Below are 17,964 nucleotides of genomic sequence, written 5' to 3' on the forward strand. Positions count from 1 at the left end.
TGAACGCTGTTGCCAATTGCAGTGGCTTAACTGAAAGATGTGCTATAGGGGTTTCAAAATTTTTTTCAGAATGCTTTATACTAAGCGAAATTGTTCAGAATTTCTTCTATAAGCCAACTCATTACCCTGATTAAATTGAGGGGTGATGGGGAACATCGGCTTGTCCCACCTTCTCCTTGACGCCCCCAACAGGATCCCTGAGGGACCTCACAGACTGCCCCTTGGCCAGCTTTTCTGAGCTCCCCACTCCTTGCAACTGCCAGAAGGGTCTTGTCACCAAGGGAGCCCCTCTTTGAAGATTGAAACACAGATGATCCAGCCTCTTCTCCCAGCTCCTTCCTCAGCGTCGTGGGGTACTTTGCTAATAGAGCCATAAATTCCCCCTCTAAATGAGCATCCTGATTTGATTTGCTCTTCAGATGACCCCTTCCTGGGGAAAATATTATGCTTTCCCTGAGCTATGGCAGAGACTCCAGTGGGTAGCTGTGTTGTGTCCTGCCTCTGCCATCTGATAGTCTGATTCCTCTCCAATTTATGAGCTTGTTAGTTCCCCAGCCAGCTCCTACCTCATTGCGGCTGACCCAGTAATGCTGTTTGCCTGTGTCATCTTGCTCAGACAAACACAGGCGTCCCCACTGAGGAGACAGCCGCCCTAGCCCAGTCACCTCATTGACTGATGCTGGCTGACTCCATCGACCTGGAGCAGGAAGGACAGAGTATCAGGTTGTAGGACAGGCACAACTCCTACAGGCACTGAAGCTCTCGTTGTTGGCTTGAGCATGGCAGGGGTGCCCAATTTCCTTGTTTCTAAATGCTTCCTTGCAGGGAATCCTTGTGGTAACTTCTATTTTTCAAAGGCATGGGCCACTGCCTGCCCTTAGCCCCTTCTTCCTGCTGGGGTTCACGACTCCCTAAGTTCTCCTTCTGGAATGCATGCTCATACATTCCATCGCAGGTCTGGGGCAATTCCCGTGCTTTGACTCTGACTCTAGGAGTGGCAAGAAATAGAACTGGGCATCCTTTTATGCGCCTCCATTTCCTGGCCTTTGCAATGGGAACAATAGTAGATCTCAGACCATTTTTCATCTTGTTACCTTGGGCAGAAAAAGAAACACACACACACCCATACCACCCACATAGACATTTTGCATGTCATGTCAAGGAGTTGATGGTAGCTATGGAGTCTCCCCACTAGCCCCAAGTTAACATTTCACGGGCTAGACAAAAATTGGAAACCTAAATGTCCATTGGTTGGTAACTGGAAAGGCAAAATGTGATGTATCCATATGGTGGAATCCTAGTCAACAATAAAAAGAGACAATCTACAGATACATGGATGAACTGCAAAAATACTATGCTCAGGGGGTGCCTGGGTGGCTCAGCTGGTTATGTGCCAGACTCTTGATTTCAGATCAGGTCAAGAGCTGAGTTTATGAGTTCTATCCCTGCGTTGGGCTCTGGAGAGAGCGTGGAGACTGCTTGGGATTCTCTCTCCCTCTCTGCCCCTCCCCCACTTGCACACACATGCATATGTTCTCTCTCTCTCTCTAAATAAACATTAAAAAAGCACATGCTCAGGGAAAGAGGCTGGATACAAGAGACCACATATTGTATGGTCCATTTATATGAAATATTCAGAAAAGGCAAAGCTATATGAACAGAAGATAGATTAGAGGTTGCCTGGGGATGGGGATGGGGGATGGGGACGGGAAGTAACAGCAAATGTGCATGAGGGATCGTGTTGAGGGGATGAAATGTTTTAAAACTGATTTATGGCGATGGCTGCGTAAGTTGGTTTAAAAAAACGTGTATATGTCTCTCACGGGGCTCTGGGGGGGCTACACAAGATGCAGGCAGGGAAGGATTTAGCAGTGAAGGGTCCTGAGGTCTGTAAGTTCTTTCAAGTGGTTCAGCCTTTGTCCACAACACTGTCAGTATCTATGCCTGTATTTAAATCTGTATCCATTTCCCAGGGCTGCTACAGCAAATGGCCACCAACTGGGTGGCTTGAAACAACAGAAATCTATTCTCTCAGTTATGGAGGCCAGAAGTCCCAAATCAAGATGTGGCCAGGGCCACTCCTGGTCTGAGGCTCTCTAGGAGAGTCCTTCCTTGCCTCTTCCACTTCCCATATTCCCGGCTTTCCTCGGCTTATCACCCAGATCTCTGCTTCCATTTTCACACTGTCTCTCCTCTTCTGTCTGCATGTCTCTTATGAGGACACTTGTCATTGGACTTAGGGTCTGAATTACCCAGGTTGATCACCTTAGCTTGCGTTCCTGAATTAAGGGGCACCGGGGTGGCTCAGTCACTTAGGCATCCGACTTCAGATCAGGTCATGATCTCTCTGTGGGTTCGAGCCCGCATTGGGGTCTCTACTGTCAGTGCGGAGACTGCTTGGGATCTTCTGTCCTCCACCTCTCTCTACCCCTCCCCTCCTTGTGAGCCCTCTCTCTGTTTCTCTCAAAAATAAATATTAAAAAATAAAGATCCTGAATTTAATCTGCAAAGACTTCTTTTTTTTCTTACTTTTTTATTTATGTACTTATTTTTAATTTAATTTATTTTTAAATGCACATCCACGTTAGTTAGTATATAGTGCAACAATGAGTTCGGGAGTTGATTCCTTAATGCCCCTTACCCATTTAGCCCATCCCACCTCCCACACCCCCTCCAGTAACCCTCATTTGTTCTCCATATTTGTCTCTTCTGTTTTGTCCCCCTCCCTGTTTTTATGTTGTTTTTGCTTCCCTTCCCTTAAGTTCATCTGTTTTGTATCTTAAATTCGTCATATGAAGTCATAAGATATTTGTCTTTCTCTGACTGACTAATTTCGCTAGCATAATACCCTCCAGTTCTATCCATGTAGTTGCAAATGGCAAGATTTCATTCTTTTTGATTGCCAAGTAATACTCCATTGCACATATATACTACATCTTCTTTATCCATTCATCCATCGATGGACATTTGGGCTCTTTCCATACTTTGGCTATTGTTGATAGTGCCACTGTAAACATTGGGGTACATGTCCCCCTTCGATATACCACACCTGTGTCCCTTGGATAAATACCTAGTAGTGCCATTGCTGGGGTAGGGTAGTTCTAGTTTTAATTTTTCGAGGAACCTCCACACTGCTTTCCAGAGTGTCTACACCAGTTTGCATTCCCACCAGCAGTGCCAAAGAGATCCTCTTTCTCTGCATCCTTGCCAACATCTGTTGTTGCCTGAGATGTTAATGTTAGCCATTCTGACGGGTGTGAGGTGGTATCTCATTGTGGTTTTGATTTGTATTACCCTGATGCTGAGTAATGTTGAGCATTCTTTCATGTTTCTGTTAGCCATCTGGATGTCTTCTTTGGAGAAGTGTCTATTCATGTCTTTTGCCCATTTCTTCACTGGATAATTCATTTTTTGGGGTGTTGAGTTTGATAAGTTCTTTATAGATTTTGGATACTAACCCTTTATCTGATATGTCATTTGCAAATATCTTTTCCTTTTCTGTCGGTTGCCTTTTAGTTTTGCTGATTGTTTCCTTTGTTGTACAGAAGCTTTTTACTTTGACGAGGTCCCAGTAGTTCACTTTTGCTTTTATTTCCCTTGCCTCCAGAGACATGTTGAGTAAGAAGTTGCTGTGGCCAAGATCAAAGAGGTTTTTGTCTGCTTTCTCCTCGAGGATTTTGATGGCTTCCTGTCTTACATTTAGGTCTTTCATCCATGTTGAGTTTATTTTTGTGTCTGGTGTAAGAAGGTGGTCCAGGTTCATTCTTGTGCATGTCGCTGTCCAGTTTTCCCAGCACCACTTGCTGCAGAGACTGTCTTTATTCCATTGGATATTCTTTCCTGCTTTGTCAAAAATTAGTTGGCCAAGACTTCTTTTCTAGATGAGGTAACATTCACAGGTTGAAGGGATTTGATATGGATATATTTTTAGGAGGAGACCACCATCGTATCTATCTGCATCATCTATATCTGTACATGTATCATCAATATATCTGTATCATTAGATCTTTATACATCTCTATCTATATACAATCTATAAATTGACAAAAAAACAAGTATGTCAAAATGTGAGGAGTTGCTGATCTCTGTTGCAGGTACATAGGTGCTCCTTGTACAGGCATACAGCTCTAAAAATGCTGTGTTTTTTATTTCAAATGTTTCTAGATTTTGGAAAGGCATTCAAGTGCAACTGTATGTTTTTTTTTTTTTTTAATTTTTTTTAAATTTTTTTTTTTCAACGTTTATTTAGTTTTGGGACAGAGAGAGACAGAGCATGAACAGGGGAGGGTCAGAGAGAGAGGGAGACACAGAATCGGAAACAGGCTCCAGGCTCTGAGCCATCAGCCCAGAGCCTGACGCGGGGCTCGAACTCACAGACCGCGAGATCGTGACCTGGCTGAAGTCGGACGCTTAACCGACTGCGCCACCCAGGCGCCCCAAGTGCAACTGTATGTTGTATCACACCTTTAACCAAAGTCTGGAGAGTACGCCATAATATAACATATTAATATGCCTGCAACAATATGTTTGAATATTCACACTAAGTGGGTTAAATCGAGACACCATTTCATGCTTACTCAGGTCAGCTTTCTTACCAAATGAGTTTTAGCACCAGATGCATGATAAACTTCTGGACTTCAGAGATCTTTGAATTTGAAAATTATGGAGAAGAGAGTGGGTACCTGTGTTATTCTTTCTCCTTTTTTGTATGTTTGAACATTTTTGTAATGAAACATTTTGAAAAATAAGCCCGTGCATGTAACGTGCTTTGCTGAGTGCCTGGCACATAGTAAGAACTCCAAAAAATATGACAGTTACAATTAATTTCACAAGGATTATTCTATTAGACGTGTTACAAGTCAGGCAGTTAGGAACTATTCAAGGTTTTGATGTGAGGGAATGACATGGCCAGGGGACAGAGAATCTAGAAAGATCCCTGTGGCATGACATGACAGGGATGGGGCAGAGACCAGAGGGAGGCTGGTTAGGAGGCTGTTATACACGTCCAGGAAAGAGATGATGAGGTCCTGAAGCAGAAGAGAAGAAGAAAGCTGGAATTAACCTGACAGAGCCTGGTGAGCATTCTGGGAGAGCAGGATGGATTCTTGTCAGCCTCCCTGATATGCTGAGTGACAGCAGAAGAGACATACAGGGTGCTGCTCTGTGCATTTAGGAGAGAAAATACACATCAGTCAATCCTGGAATGAGCCAAGTGGGGATTTCTCGGCTGACTCAAGCCTCCCGATCTGGACAAGGCCTTAGCAGCAAGAGCAACATTTTTGATTGTCGGGGTTAATTTGAGGCAGAGGGCTTGCTGGTCGGATCCATTTGGGCACAGAGCACAGACCAGTGGGAGTCCTTGTGCAGAAGTAGGTTCCCTGGAGACTTTTCTCCTTTTAGACCGGCAGATGCCTAAGGGCAAAGGCAGGGCTTCTCACCATAGGCCATGAGTTAGAATCACTTGGGGGAAGACTTTAAAACAACTCCCCATCCTAGATCAAGTACATCAGAATCTCTGAGGGAGGGCCCTGGCATTGTATTTTTAAGAAGCTCTTCCAGGTGATTCTAAGATGCAGCAAGGGTGGAGACCACTGTGTTAGGTGATGCGGGAGCCCAACCCAGAAAATGCCACCAGCCTGAGTTGTCTCAGTCAGTGTGCAAAGGGTGGCAGGTTGGGCAAATATTTGAAAAGTGGCAGGGAGGGAGGGAGGGAGAGAAGAGTAACACAGACTGGGTGGTTAAAAAAAACAAGCAGGAAAGCAACACCATAAACGGTCTACACGGTGGGCATGACGAGAGCCATCCCCAAGCTGTTGTCAGAACCTCAGGCGCGATGGAGGACAGAGGACCAGGAAGAGGACACACCAAGAGTAAGGCAGTCCGCAGTGGGATCACAAGACTTCCTTAACACACGCCAAGTGTATTCCAGATGTGGGATTAAGACGATGGCGATATGACAAGGGGAGAAAAGTGCCAAGAATGACTCTCTGGGGAATCACAGCCTTCACAAAACCTCATGCATCCCCAGGGGCTCCCAGTGTAGACAGCTGTCAAAGAGCAGGGTCCGTGTCTTCGCACTTCCCATGAGGCCCTGGCAGCTTTGTATTATTTCCTTTAAGTTGGTTTGATTGTTTAGAAAGGCCATCTTTATTTTAGAAGAACTTGAAAAATACAGAGAGGCAGGTACAGAACAAGACCAAAGCTACATTCACTGATCCCTCATAAGCCCATCGCAGAATCCGTGTCTATGAATTTCTTCCCCATTGTCTGTCTTCTGCTTGGAATGTGTACTTTTTCTTTTTAGACACAAAGAGGAGCGTATTAGATCCAGTTTTATAATTTTATTCATTTAACAATGGATGTGGAACGTTTTTCCTCTGTCAAAAAAAAAAAAAAAATCCCATACAAACCTTTTTGACAGCTCCCTAACATTTCATTGTATGCGTGTTTCCACACTACTCAATTTGCCATTTAAGAAGCAATATAGGGGATTTCTGGGGTTTTACTTCTAATCGTCACTGCAGTAACATCGTGGGACACGCATCTTCCTGCAGTTAGCTGGTTTTTGCCTTGGGATAAATTGGTCCAAGTGGAATTCCTGTGATAGAGGGCAGGTGCACACGCAGGTCTTCTAGTATCCAGCACCAAATGACCGTGTGGTTGGTCCTCCCCTGAACCGACCAATTCAAACTACTTCAACCACTTTAAGCACTTCCTGCCCTCAAGGCACATACTCCAAGCAGCAAATTCGCAAAGGCGGCTCTTGCGTCAGCTCAAAGCATACAATTCCTTTGATGTGAATGTTCCGCTCTGCACTGTGCGGTCTAAATCATCACAGACAATTTGTTTTGTAATCAGCAGACCTAGTAAAGGGAACTTCCTAGAAATTAATCAACTGAGGAAGGACTGCAGAGGTCTGGTTTGGCTTAGGTTTCATTTGGTTTGGGGAGGTTGTTTTGGCTATGGACTACCTGGCTGAAAGTGAAATTTTAGGGGCGCCTGAGTGGGCTCAGTCGGTTAAGTGTCCGACTCTTGATCTCTGCTCGGGTCATGAGCTCGCAGTTTATGCGTTCGGGTCCTGCATCAAGCTCTCTGCTTTCAGCGCTGAGCCTGCTTTAGATCCTCTGTCCCCACCTCTGTGCCCTTCTCCCTCCTACCCACCATCTCTCTCTTTCTCTCTCTCTCAAAAATAGATTAAAACATTTATTTAAAAAATAATAAAATAAAAAGTGAAATTTCTAGAACTTTTTCCCAAGCCCCTCACTCCTCTGAACTTCACATCTTTTGGCCTCGGGTTTTCGCCATTTGAGGTCCAGCTCAGAGTCATAATCTTCCTAACAAAACTTTATTCTCCTGCCCTCAGAGAGAAACGTTAGTGCACTACGTGTTTTTCCCCACCTGGAGTTTCCTTCAGGTAGGATTGCCAGGCTTAGTAAATAAAAATACAGGATGCCCAGTTCGACTTGAGTTTCAGGGATTCTGCCCATTCCTGAACATGTCTATTCCAATTGTGCATTCTAGCCGTGGAGAAATGAAACCACTGGCTGGGTCCAGGGACCTGCAGGATTCACTGTGAAAAGGAGGTGAGCTCCTGACTGATTGCCTGACCTCCATAAGCCCCTACTCTGACTAGTGGATCATAGTGAGGTCTTGTTTCCCCTGGAATTAGTGTCAGTCACAGCCAGTCCCCAAAAGGTCTGATGCTTGCCTTTTCCCCCATGCACAGTCAGCCTGGTATCAGGTCATAGGTCCCTCTGGGGAAGACCGAGAGAAAGATCAACAGTACAAATTGGGGGCAGGGCAGTGTGCAAGCTTCCCTTGCCTTCAAAGGTTCCCGGGTTCTGTCAGCTGGATCAAGTCTGGGAATTGACTGAGGGGCCATCACACTCTGTTTTGGTGATTCAACTTAGACTTCTTTTCACTTGACCTAAACTCTTCTGTTTCTACAGATCAAGTAGGAATTTAGTAGACTGTGCCTGTATTTATTTTCCAGCGGCACTGTGATCAGCTGGCCAGCCCTGTAAGTCTGCGTGTCTGACTGTTCTGAGGACCGTTTTGACTCCACTGTCCCTTACTGTAACCACGCCCACCTTGCCTTTGCTGATGAAGAGCCGCCACTGGGCCCCGACACCCCAGGATCCCGTTGTCCCTGCTGCACTTAGAAATCCCCCACTTAGCTGCATTTCTCACCGTAATTTCTGACGTACAGAGAAGGACGACCACAAATCTCTGTAAGGATGCTGGGGCTCCCCTCACTGATTTATTTCTCACAGTTGTGGTGACCCTCCCGAGGCAGATGAGCAAGTCTTCCACGATAAATCCACTCTGGCATTCCAGTCTCCCTAAGCCCTGGGCCTTGGACACCTCCCTCTGCCTTCCTCTGCAGCACACCATCAGTGCGCTGGCGTCCCAGCTTTGTCTGCCGTGGGCCACCTCCTGCTCCAGCCAGCCGACCAAGCAAACCATTAGAGCTCGCTCTTTCTCTTCCTTCCTTCCTTCCTTCCATCCTTCCTTCCTTCCTTCCTTCCTTCCTTCCTTCCTTCCTCTCTCTCTCTTTCTTTCTCTTTCTTTCGAAGACTTGTATTTATTTTTTTAAGTGCTTATTTATTTTGAGAGAGAGAGAGAGAGAGAGAGCAAAGGAGGGACAGAGAGAGAGGGAAAGAGTGAGAATCCCAGGCAGGCTCTGCGCTGCCAGCTCAGAGCGCAATGCAGGTCTCGAACCCATGGACGCTGAGATTGTGACCTGAATGGAAAACCAAGAGTTGGATGCTCAACCAACTGAGCCACCTAGGTGCCCCTAGAGCCCTTTCTAACCCTCTAAGCTGCAGAATCTCTACTCAGTGGGCTCAAATCAATACATTTGGGGAAAAGAAAAGAAAATTTGGGGAATTTATACTCCTTCCACTATTATCCCACACCCTTAATATCTGTTCCCATGAAATCTGCCAGGTTTCTATGTATAAATTTTTAAAAGTCCTGTAGTTCTCTTGGAGTGTAGGGCTCCCTCATCCCCACCCCATGGGTCACAGTTTATAACTCTCCCCGTTTGGGACCTGCTCTGACCTGAGTGGTCATAGATCTAGAAGCCAACGGGGATGGTGAGGTCAGGTCTCGAAGAGAATCAGAAGTATATTGTAAAACAGCTACCTCGAGGGAGACTGTCACAGGTTCTTTAAGCAAAGCAGGGTTGACCTCCTCAGCCTAGTAGAGGTGGACGGGAACGGGAGAATGGACTGCTTGTCTGGCAAAGACTCTGCTCAATTTAGGGGCCCCAGTCCCAAGATTCACTGGGATCTGCTCATGTGCCCCCTTGCAATTCTCAGGATTCCAGTCCTGCCTAATCAGTGCCCCCACTTGAGCAGCAGACGCCCTGTGAGGTTATGAATTCAATTTGTATTAGAATTCATGGACTCTCGAGATGATTTCAACAATCTCAGCCCTACAAGAGATGCAGGAGGTAAGAGTTTCTCTCAAGTCATTTATGCAGAGTTTGAGCTGACTCTGAAGTCTAGAGCTCTTCTTTTCTTTTGCCACTTTGTCCAGCTCAGTTAGGAGCAAGCAGCCGATCTCACTTACACTCATCCGTGTGACTAAAGTGTTCTAAGGTATCAAATACGTGGGATCCCAGAAACTTGCCTTTTGTCAGCATTTGATGAGGAGTATCCAGTAGTTGCGACTTCTCCTAAGAAACAGTTAGTTGTTTATTTGAAATTCAAATTGAACTAGATGGCCTGTATTTGATCTGGCTACCCTACCTTAAGGAAATCTTGCCTTTCAAAAACCTACCTAAGTGCTATATTCTCTACAGATTGCCCCAGACAGAAATTACTTTGTATTATCGGTTGATTGATTTACATCATTTTTGGCCACTTATAATGTGCCAGGCACTGCTGTAAGTGCTTTACATGGACTGACTCATTTAGGCCTGATCAGAACTCAGAGGTGGATATTATCCAGATTTTACAGATGGAAAAATTGAGCCCCAGAGAGAAGTGACTTGCCCTGTAGCTCATAGCTAAAAGGCAGTGGAGTTGGGATTTTACTCCGGACAGTCAGGGAGGGACCTGAGCTCCTATGGATGACTATGGATAATGTGATGCAACTCTGTGGAAGAGTTACTGGAAACTTCTACTGGAAGCTTCCATGGAGCTCTGTGTGTGCATTTTCTAGGACCTTAATGCATTGCTGTCTGTCATACTACCAGTCTGTGAGATCGTTGACTGATACCAGAAATTATGTTTCATTGATCACCACAATGCCAGTGTCAGGAAATGTTTATTTAAAAAGTTATACTTATTATTGGGGCACCTGGGTGGCTCGTCGGTTAAGCGTCCGGCTTCGGCTCAGGTAATGATCTCACAGTCTGTGGGTTCGAGCCCCGCATCGGGCTCTGTGCTGACAGCTCAGAGCCTGGAGCCTGCTTCTGATTCTGTGTCTCCCTCTCTCTCTGGCCCTCCCCTGCTCATGTTCTGTCTCTCTCTGTCGCAAAAATAAATAAAAACATTAAAAAAAATAAAAAGTTATACTTATTATTCAGCCTTAAAAAAGGAATGAATTTCTGACACGTGCTACAACATTGATGAACCCTGGAGGTGATAGATCTTATCAGACAGTAAGGCACAAAATAAGGTACAAAAGGACAAATAATACTCCATTTCTAGAATAACCAAATTCATAGAGACAGAAAGCACAATGGTGGTTGCCAGGGGCTGGGGGGAGGCACGAATGGGGAGTTGATATTCAATGGATAACACTTTTAACTTGGGGTGATGAAAAGTCCTGGACATGATTGGTGGTGAGGGTTGCACAACATTGCGGATGTATTTAGTGCCACAGAATGGTACTCTGGAAAATGGTTGAAATGGTAAAATTTATGCTACGTATATTTAACCACAAAAAAGTTACAGCCATTATGAAAACCAGTATGGAATTTTCTCAAAAAACTGAAAATAGAACTGCCCTATGTTCCAGCAATCCCACTTCTGAGTACAGTTCCAAAGGAGTTGAAATCAGGATCTTCAAGAGATACCTGCCCTCCCATGTCCACTGTAGCATTATTCACAGTAGCCAAAATTTGGAAACAATTCAGGTGTTGGTGGATGGATGGATGGATGGATGGATGGATGGATGGATGCGTGGATGGTTAAAGGAAATGTGGTATTATACATACAACAATATTCTTCTGCCTAAAAAAGAAGGAAATCCTGCCATTTGCAACAACGTGGGTGAACCTGGTGGACCTTACACTAAGTGAAATAAGCCAGACACGGATAGACAAATACTGCGTGATCTCACTTACATATGGAATCTAAAAAAAGTCAAAAGGATGGATGCAGAGAGAAAAACAGTGGTTACCAGGGGCTGGGGGATGGGGAATATGGGGAGATGTTGGTCAAAGGGTGCAAAGTTTCAGTTACGCAGGGTGAGTAAGCCATAGACATCTAACATACAGCATGGGGACTGTCATTAATAATACTGTATTGTTAGCTTAAAATACGCCCTCAAGTAGATCTTAACTATTCTCATTAAAAAATTGTAACTATGTGAAGTGATAGATGTGTTCATTATTTTCGTTGTGGTAATTATTTCACAGTGTATGTATATATCAAAACATCACGTTGTACACCTTAAATGTGTACAGTTTTTGTCAATTATACTTCAATAAAGCTGAAAAAAAAATTAGACCGAATCTACATTTATTTTTTGAGAGACATAGAGACACAAAGCACAAGTTGGGGAGGGGCAGAGAGAGAAGGAGACACAGAATCCAAAGCAGGCTCCAGACTCCGAGCTGTCAGCACAGAGCCCGACATAGGGCTCAAACCCACAAACCATGAGATCATGACCTGAGCCGAAGTCAGATGTCCAACCGACTGAGCCACCTAGGCACCCCAAAATTAGACTGAATCTAGCACAGGAGGTTAGGGACCCAAGCTCAGAGCTCAGAGCTCTGGTTGATCTGATGGGGATGGTTGGTGGAGACTTGTCTGAGGCTGGTTGTGAAGAAAATCTAGCCTAAAGAGCACTTTGCCAGGTGATTTTCCTCCTGATTGCACAGTAAACAAAACAAAACAAAACAATAACCTGTGGGACGTTTTTAAGGCTACTTGATGCCCAGATTCTCACAGACCAATGAAATCAGAATATCTGGCATCATGTGTTTAAAACTTCCTATTGTGAAACATTTCAAACATACACAAGGGTAATATAACACAGTTCCCATCCACCCATCACCCAAATTCAACATTTGTCAAGGTTTTAGCATTGGAATGTATCTTTTTTAAAGGTTAAAGGATGATCGAGCAGGCACGATGCCTGGCAAGTAGAACCTGTTCACCAAATTGAGCTACGATGATTACTTTTATTTTCCTTCTCATTATGAAGTTGGTCGCATAAGCATCTTGATTTTGAAATCGGAGGCCCTGACTGGGAGGTGGTCCATCGATCTCGCTGGCAATGAATGGCCTCTACTTCATTACTGAGAGGGTTTTCTTCTTCTGTGAATCATCCTTGAAGCTTTCTTTTCTTCAAATCAAAAGAAATCAATTTTAACTAATAGTAACTTGATTTTTGAACTGCCATACTGCAGTGGAATCAGACAGTAAGGTAAAATGGAGAGAAGTAAGAAGCCTGGGGAATATGGAGAGGAGATGGAATCGTCTATCTGGAAAAAGTGCTTTTCAGCTAGAGATGTTCAGTTCTGGCACCTTACCTGCCCCCCACCTCCATTCCCCACCCAGGGCAGACATGACTAATCAATCAATGTGCTCTTTCCCACAGAAACCTAAAGCTGCACCAGAGTGCTTTTTAAGATGATACTTCAGACACCCACCAACAATCAATAAGAGACAGCATGAGAGGCAAGACCTATTTATTATTCCTTTTGTGCCCTTTTTTTGTGCCTTCCATAAGCAATACTGTATACCAAGAAAGAAGAACCTTCTCAGAGAGAGAGAGACAACAAACTTTTGAACTTCTTCAAAATCTGCCACAGAAGACAAAGTCATCCCCATGGGATTATCACAGGGCCACGAGCCACCGGCCATACTAAGACATGGATTCTTAGAATCCTTCCAAAAACAGCAAAAGGAAAATCACAAAACCCCAGGTCTGGCCTGCCTTGTGGCACCGTGTTGGCAGTTAGCATGATATTAAAAGTGTCCAGGGGCGCCTGGGTGGCGCAGTCGGTTAAGCGTCTGACTTCATCCAGGTCACGATCTCGCGGTCCGTGAGTTCGAGCCCCGCGTCGGGCTCTGGGCGGATGGCTCAGAGCCTGGAGCCTGTTTCCGATTCTGTGTCTCCCTCTCTCTCTGCCCCTCCCCCGTTCATGCTCTGTCTCTCTCTGTCCCAAAAATAAATAAACGTTGAAAAAAAAATTAAAAAAAAAAAAAAAAGTGTCCTGATGCTCTTCTGGGTACAAAAGCTCAGCTTTGCTTCATGGTACCAAGTAGTTCTGAGGCTCAGATATGTATTTTTCTGTCTTTAAGTTGAAGCAGTAAGAAAAAGAAAGCAAGCTGGTAGCAGAGATTAGGGCAGAAGCTAGGGTATGTGGAGCAAGTCCAGGGAGGGGCTGAGGACAGCAGTAATACTAACAATAAAAACGTACCCCTGTTTTCTATCTGCCACGCCTTCTGCTTAGGTGAACGTTGTGGGTTTTCTCATTGCCTCCATACAAGCAACCCTCTGTCACAGGTACTATTTTTCTGCCTCCTCCCGATGAAAAGCCTTGAAGCTCAGGGAAACGGGACATGACTTGCTTCTGGTCCCACAATTCACAAGCCAGGAAGCTATGGGATGTGAACCCAGATACGTCTGCTTCAAGATACCGTATTCTTGAAACTGCGATCCAGACCAGCAGAGCCACTCTTTCAGCGCGGAGAGACGGTGACCTGGAGTTTGAAACACCTCTTAGGGCAAAGGTTTCTTCATCTTTGTGTTTTCCTATTGCAGAGCACAATGGCCGGCACACAATCCATTCACATTTGGTTGAATTGATATTTGGTACAATTGAGGCTTTCAAATTTAGCAGTGAATTCTGTTAGCAGAACGTTGTTGCTTCTTCTAAATCTTCTGTTGCTTGCGTCCTGGAGCTGTGATGGGTATTGTCGCAGTGGCCCTGTCGTTTGTACGATTGGCTCATGTGTTCCACACGTATTTATTTGCACCTACTGTGTGTTAGGCACTATATAGCTGGACAGCAGTGAACAAGACAGACCCAATCTCTCTGTTACCATGATAATGGTAACAGAAGACGGAATTAAGAACAGGTGTTCCAGAAGTACTTAAGGAGGGGCTTCTCAGCCAGATCTGGGGCTCACTCTGTTGAAGGAGGCATAGGGATGTCTGACACATCAAGTGCTAGCCACGTACCAGGTACAGATCTTAGAATGTTACATGGGTCATCTTTTAAAAGCCTCTCATCCCTTGTCAATTCATGGAGCGAACCTTTCGCCACCAGTGTATGGGCAAGAGAATTCAAAGCCAGAACGTTAAGTAGCTTGCCCAAGGTCATTGCAGTTAAGTGGCAGAGCTGGAGGCAAAGCCAGGCTGTGACTTTATTTCAACCCTTGTCCTAATCTGCTGCTCCGATATGTGTCCTAGTGACACCTGGAAAATGAGTTAGGGGTAGCTTGGAAAAAATAGGCAGAGAAGTTGTTTCAGATGACAGGAGGCAGCAGCTGTGAAGCCCAGACTGGACAATGCATCAGGTTCCGGGAGCTGGGAGCTGTCAGAACTGTGGGCGGTAGGGGGGACGTGAGACCCGAGGGGTGTGCTGGGCAGGAGTCCCATCTGAAAGGCTCTGTAAAACGCTGCATGGGTGTTTATCTTCTAACCCGCAGGCACTGGGGAGCCATCAGAGGGTTTCATCAGGGGAGTGATGTGATCAGATTTATCCTCTAAAACAATCGATCTGGCTAGAGCGCCTGGATGGCTCAGGCAGTTAAGCATCCAAATCCTAATCTCGGCTCAGGTCATGATCTCCTGGTTGGTGAGATCAAGCCCGACATTGGGCTCTATGCTGATGGTGCTGAGCCTGCTGGGGATTCTCTTTCATTTTCTCAGAATAAATAAATAAACTTTAAATGTTCACTCTGGCTATTGAGGAGGCTATTGAACAGAGAAGTAGGGTGGGAGTGATGTGGGAAACAAAGGCAGAAGGAAACGGCAGCTAGAACTCAATTTCCTTACAGCCTGCAGCCCATTGACAGATACTTGAGGCCTACAGAGTAAAACTTTTCTCAGGGAACTCCCTGCTGTCTTAATGTTCATGTTTTGCTGGAGGGGCAACAACCCTAGCTTGACAAGAGCTAAGCCTCCAGTATCCTGGGAGGCTTCTTTAGCATATGAAAATCTCACTGGAAACTTCCCCTGGACTTTACTGCCCCCTAGCTCCAGAGTATACAACCAGTCTCTCCTCATGGTCGGGGCAGAACTTCCTGCCCACGGGATCCTGTCCCCATGCTTTAACAAAATCACCTTTTTGCACAAAAGACGTCTTCAAGAATACTTTCTTGGCCAACAGCTCTGGACCCTGTGAACCTCACTGTCACCCCAAACAACCTCATCAGGTGCTTGCCATGCAGGTAGGGACCATTAGGCAAGGCTGGGCTTAGAGCCTAGGGCACTTGCACAACCCTGAAAATATGTGTCTCCTTAAACTTTGTGCCCTAGGTACCCCCGGTGTCACCCTAGCCTGATATGCCCCGATTTGAGAGACCCCCCCGAAAACAAACCACCAGAGTCCAGAGCCAAAGCCAAGCGGCAAGGGTCGTTTATTGCAAGTTCGAACCTGGTCCTCTGCGCACTCGTCGCCGGTGACCAAAGTAGAGCAAACCGAACCCCCAAAAGACACAGGGAAGCTGGAAACTCACGGAGATGGAAAATCCCTTTGACCCCTTGGGTAATTATGCTTGTTGTTCACTGTTAGCTCTTATCATTACCCAGTTCTTTTTAGCCTTGACATCAGAAAGGATGGGAAATTTTATGAACTGGAAATCTTTTTAAGGCTAATAGTTTTTTTTTTGTTTTTAATTGGCAGTGGAGTGGGGGGAGGCAGGGGAGGGGGAGAAGAGTGGAGGGGGGTGAAGGATGGCATAGGATTAGATTTCAAAAAAACAAGTTTTTTTGGAGGAGCAGAGCCAAAGGATAAATAATGAAACAAATTCCAGCAGAGTGGAAAGAAGGCAAAAATGCTACCTTGAAATGAAAGATCCATTCTAAATGAGTTAACTGCGCGTTCTCAGCATTACTGCAGAGTATTTGAGGGCCTTTTGTGAAAGACACTGTTCACAAACTAGGCTTTAATCTGTAGCCACTTTTTATCCAAAAGGCCTTAGGAACCTGTGGGGTTTGCAGAGACTCAACCAACTTAAGCGCACTTTCAGGAGAAAGGACCATTGACGTGGCTCACTGTAAGCCCTGGGAAGTTCCTCAGAATTGTAAAGATTGAAGTGGTTTTGAAGCTGGTTTTAAATCTGCACATGACAAGAATAAGGAGCCCAGTACAACAGAATTTAAATAAACTACCTTCTGGAGGTGCTGACACTGAAGCACATGGGTCTGTAACTTGCAATTCTGAACTGGGGAAGCTTCCAGAATTTTTTTTTTTTTTTTTAAATATGGGATCTGGGGCGTCCAGGTGGCACAGTTGGTTAGGTGTCTGACTTCAGCTCAGGTCATGCTCTCACGGTCTATGGGTTCGAGCCCCGCGTAGGGCTCTGTGCTGAGAGCTCAGAGCCTGGAGCCTGCTTCGGATTCTGTGTCTCCCTCTCTCTCTGCCTCTCCCCAGTTGTGTTCTCTTTCTCTCAATAATAAATAAATACACTTAAAAAATTAAAGAAAAATACGGGACCTGATTTTACCTCTTCTGATTTGTTTTCATTCCTCTGGGCTGGGTACTGTGGCCGCCCCACCCACCCAATTGGACTAAACCTCAGTCAGGTACCCTCATGGCTGCACCACACACACATCTGTGTTTTCCAACTCTACTCCTTGCTGGCTCTAAAGTCCTATCAATCTGGGTTTGAATCCAGCTCCAACCATCACGTAGCATCTCTGTGAATTAGAACAAGTTTCTCAATCTCCCCAAGTGTGAAATGGGGGATAATTATGGTACTGGTTTCCTGGGTTGCTGTAAGCCTTAATTTAATCATGAGATAGTGCGTGTCAAATGCTTAGAACCATCCCTGGCACATGTTCAGGGCTCAGTAAATGTTAGCGCTTAGTGTCATTAACTATTGGCTTTAACAAAATTAAAACAAAAAACAAAAACACAACCCCGAGGCTTCACTTTTGTAAATTAAATGACTACATATTATGAGCAATAAAATACTACCTTTTATTAAGTAATTAGATATTAATAGATTCATGTCTATCAATGTACATTAAATGATTAGACTAATTACATTAGAAATATAGCTCTGATGAAGAATTATATACTAAACGATGAAATGGGTTGAAATGAAATGAAACAAGTTAACACACATAAAACAGCTCAATACACGGGAAATGCTCAGTATACTAATAGTTTTTAAACATGATCATTCTTTCTTAACTTTTAAAATTTTATTTATTTTTAAAATTCGAGTATGTATCTATGTATCTCTATATAGATGTATAAATATGTGTATATTCGATTGCCGTTAAAGTACAGTGTTGTATTAGTTTCAAGCACACAATATAGTGGTTCAACAACTGTATACACTTCTCACTGCCATCACATTAAGTGTACTCTTAATCCCCTTCACCTCTTTCACCATCTCCCCCCCCCCGCCCCCCATCCACCTCTCCTCTGGCAACCATCACTTCTCTCTATTTAAGAGTGTGTTATGGGGCACCTCGGTGGCTCAGTCGTGTGAGTGTCCAACTTCAGCTCAGGTCATGATCTCACGGTTTCTGGGTTCGAGCCCTGTGTCGGGCTCTGTGCTGACAGCTCAGAGCCTGGAGCCTGCTTCGGATTCTGTG

General features: G+C 44.9%; 1 long non-coding RNA gene across 4 annotated transcripts in view; it reads left to right on the top strand.

Annotated features, from left to right (window-relative positions):
- LOC147573091 (uncharacterized) overlaps positions 1–13,157 on the top strand; it is a 233,878-nt gene extending 220,721 nt beyond the window's left edge. For all 4 annotated transcript variants that reach the window (XR_015245708.1, XR_015245711.1, XR_015245709.1 and 1 more), the window contains one exon: positions 12,781–13,157. This is a non-coding gene — a long non-coding RNA (uncharacterized LOC147573091). The remainder of the gene's footprint in view (positions 1–12,780) is intronic.
- Positions 13,158–17,964: the final 4,807 nt, after the last annotated feature.

The sequence above is a fragment of the Puma concolor genome, chromosome E3 (assembly GCF_028749965.1).
Source record: "Puma concolor isolate L17-30 chromosome E3, mPumCon1.1.hap2, whole genome shotgun sequence".
Taxonomy (NCBI): domain Eukaryota; kingdom Metazoa; phylum Chordata; class Mammalia; order Carnivora; family Felidae; genus Puma; species Puma concolor.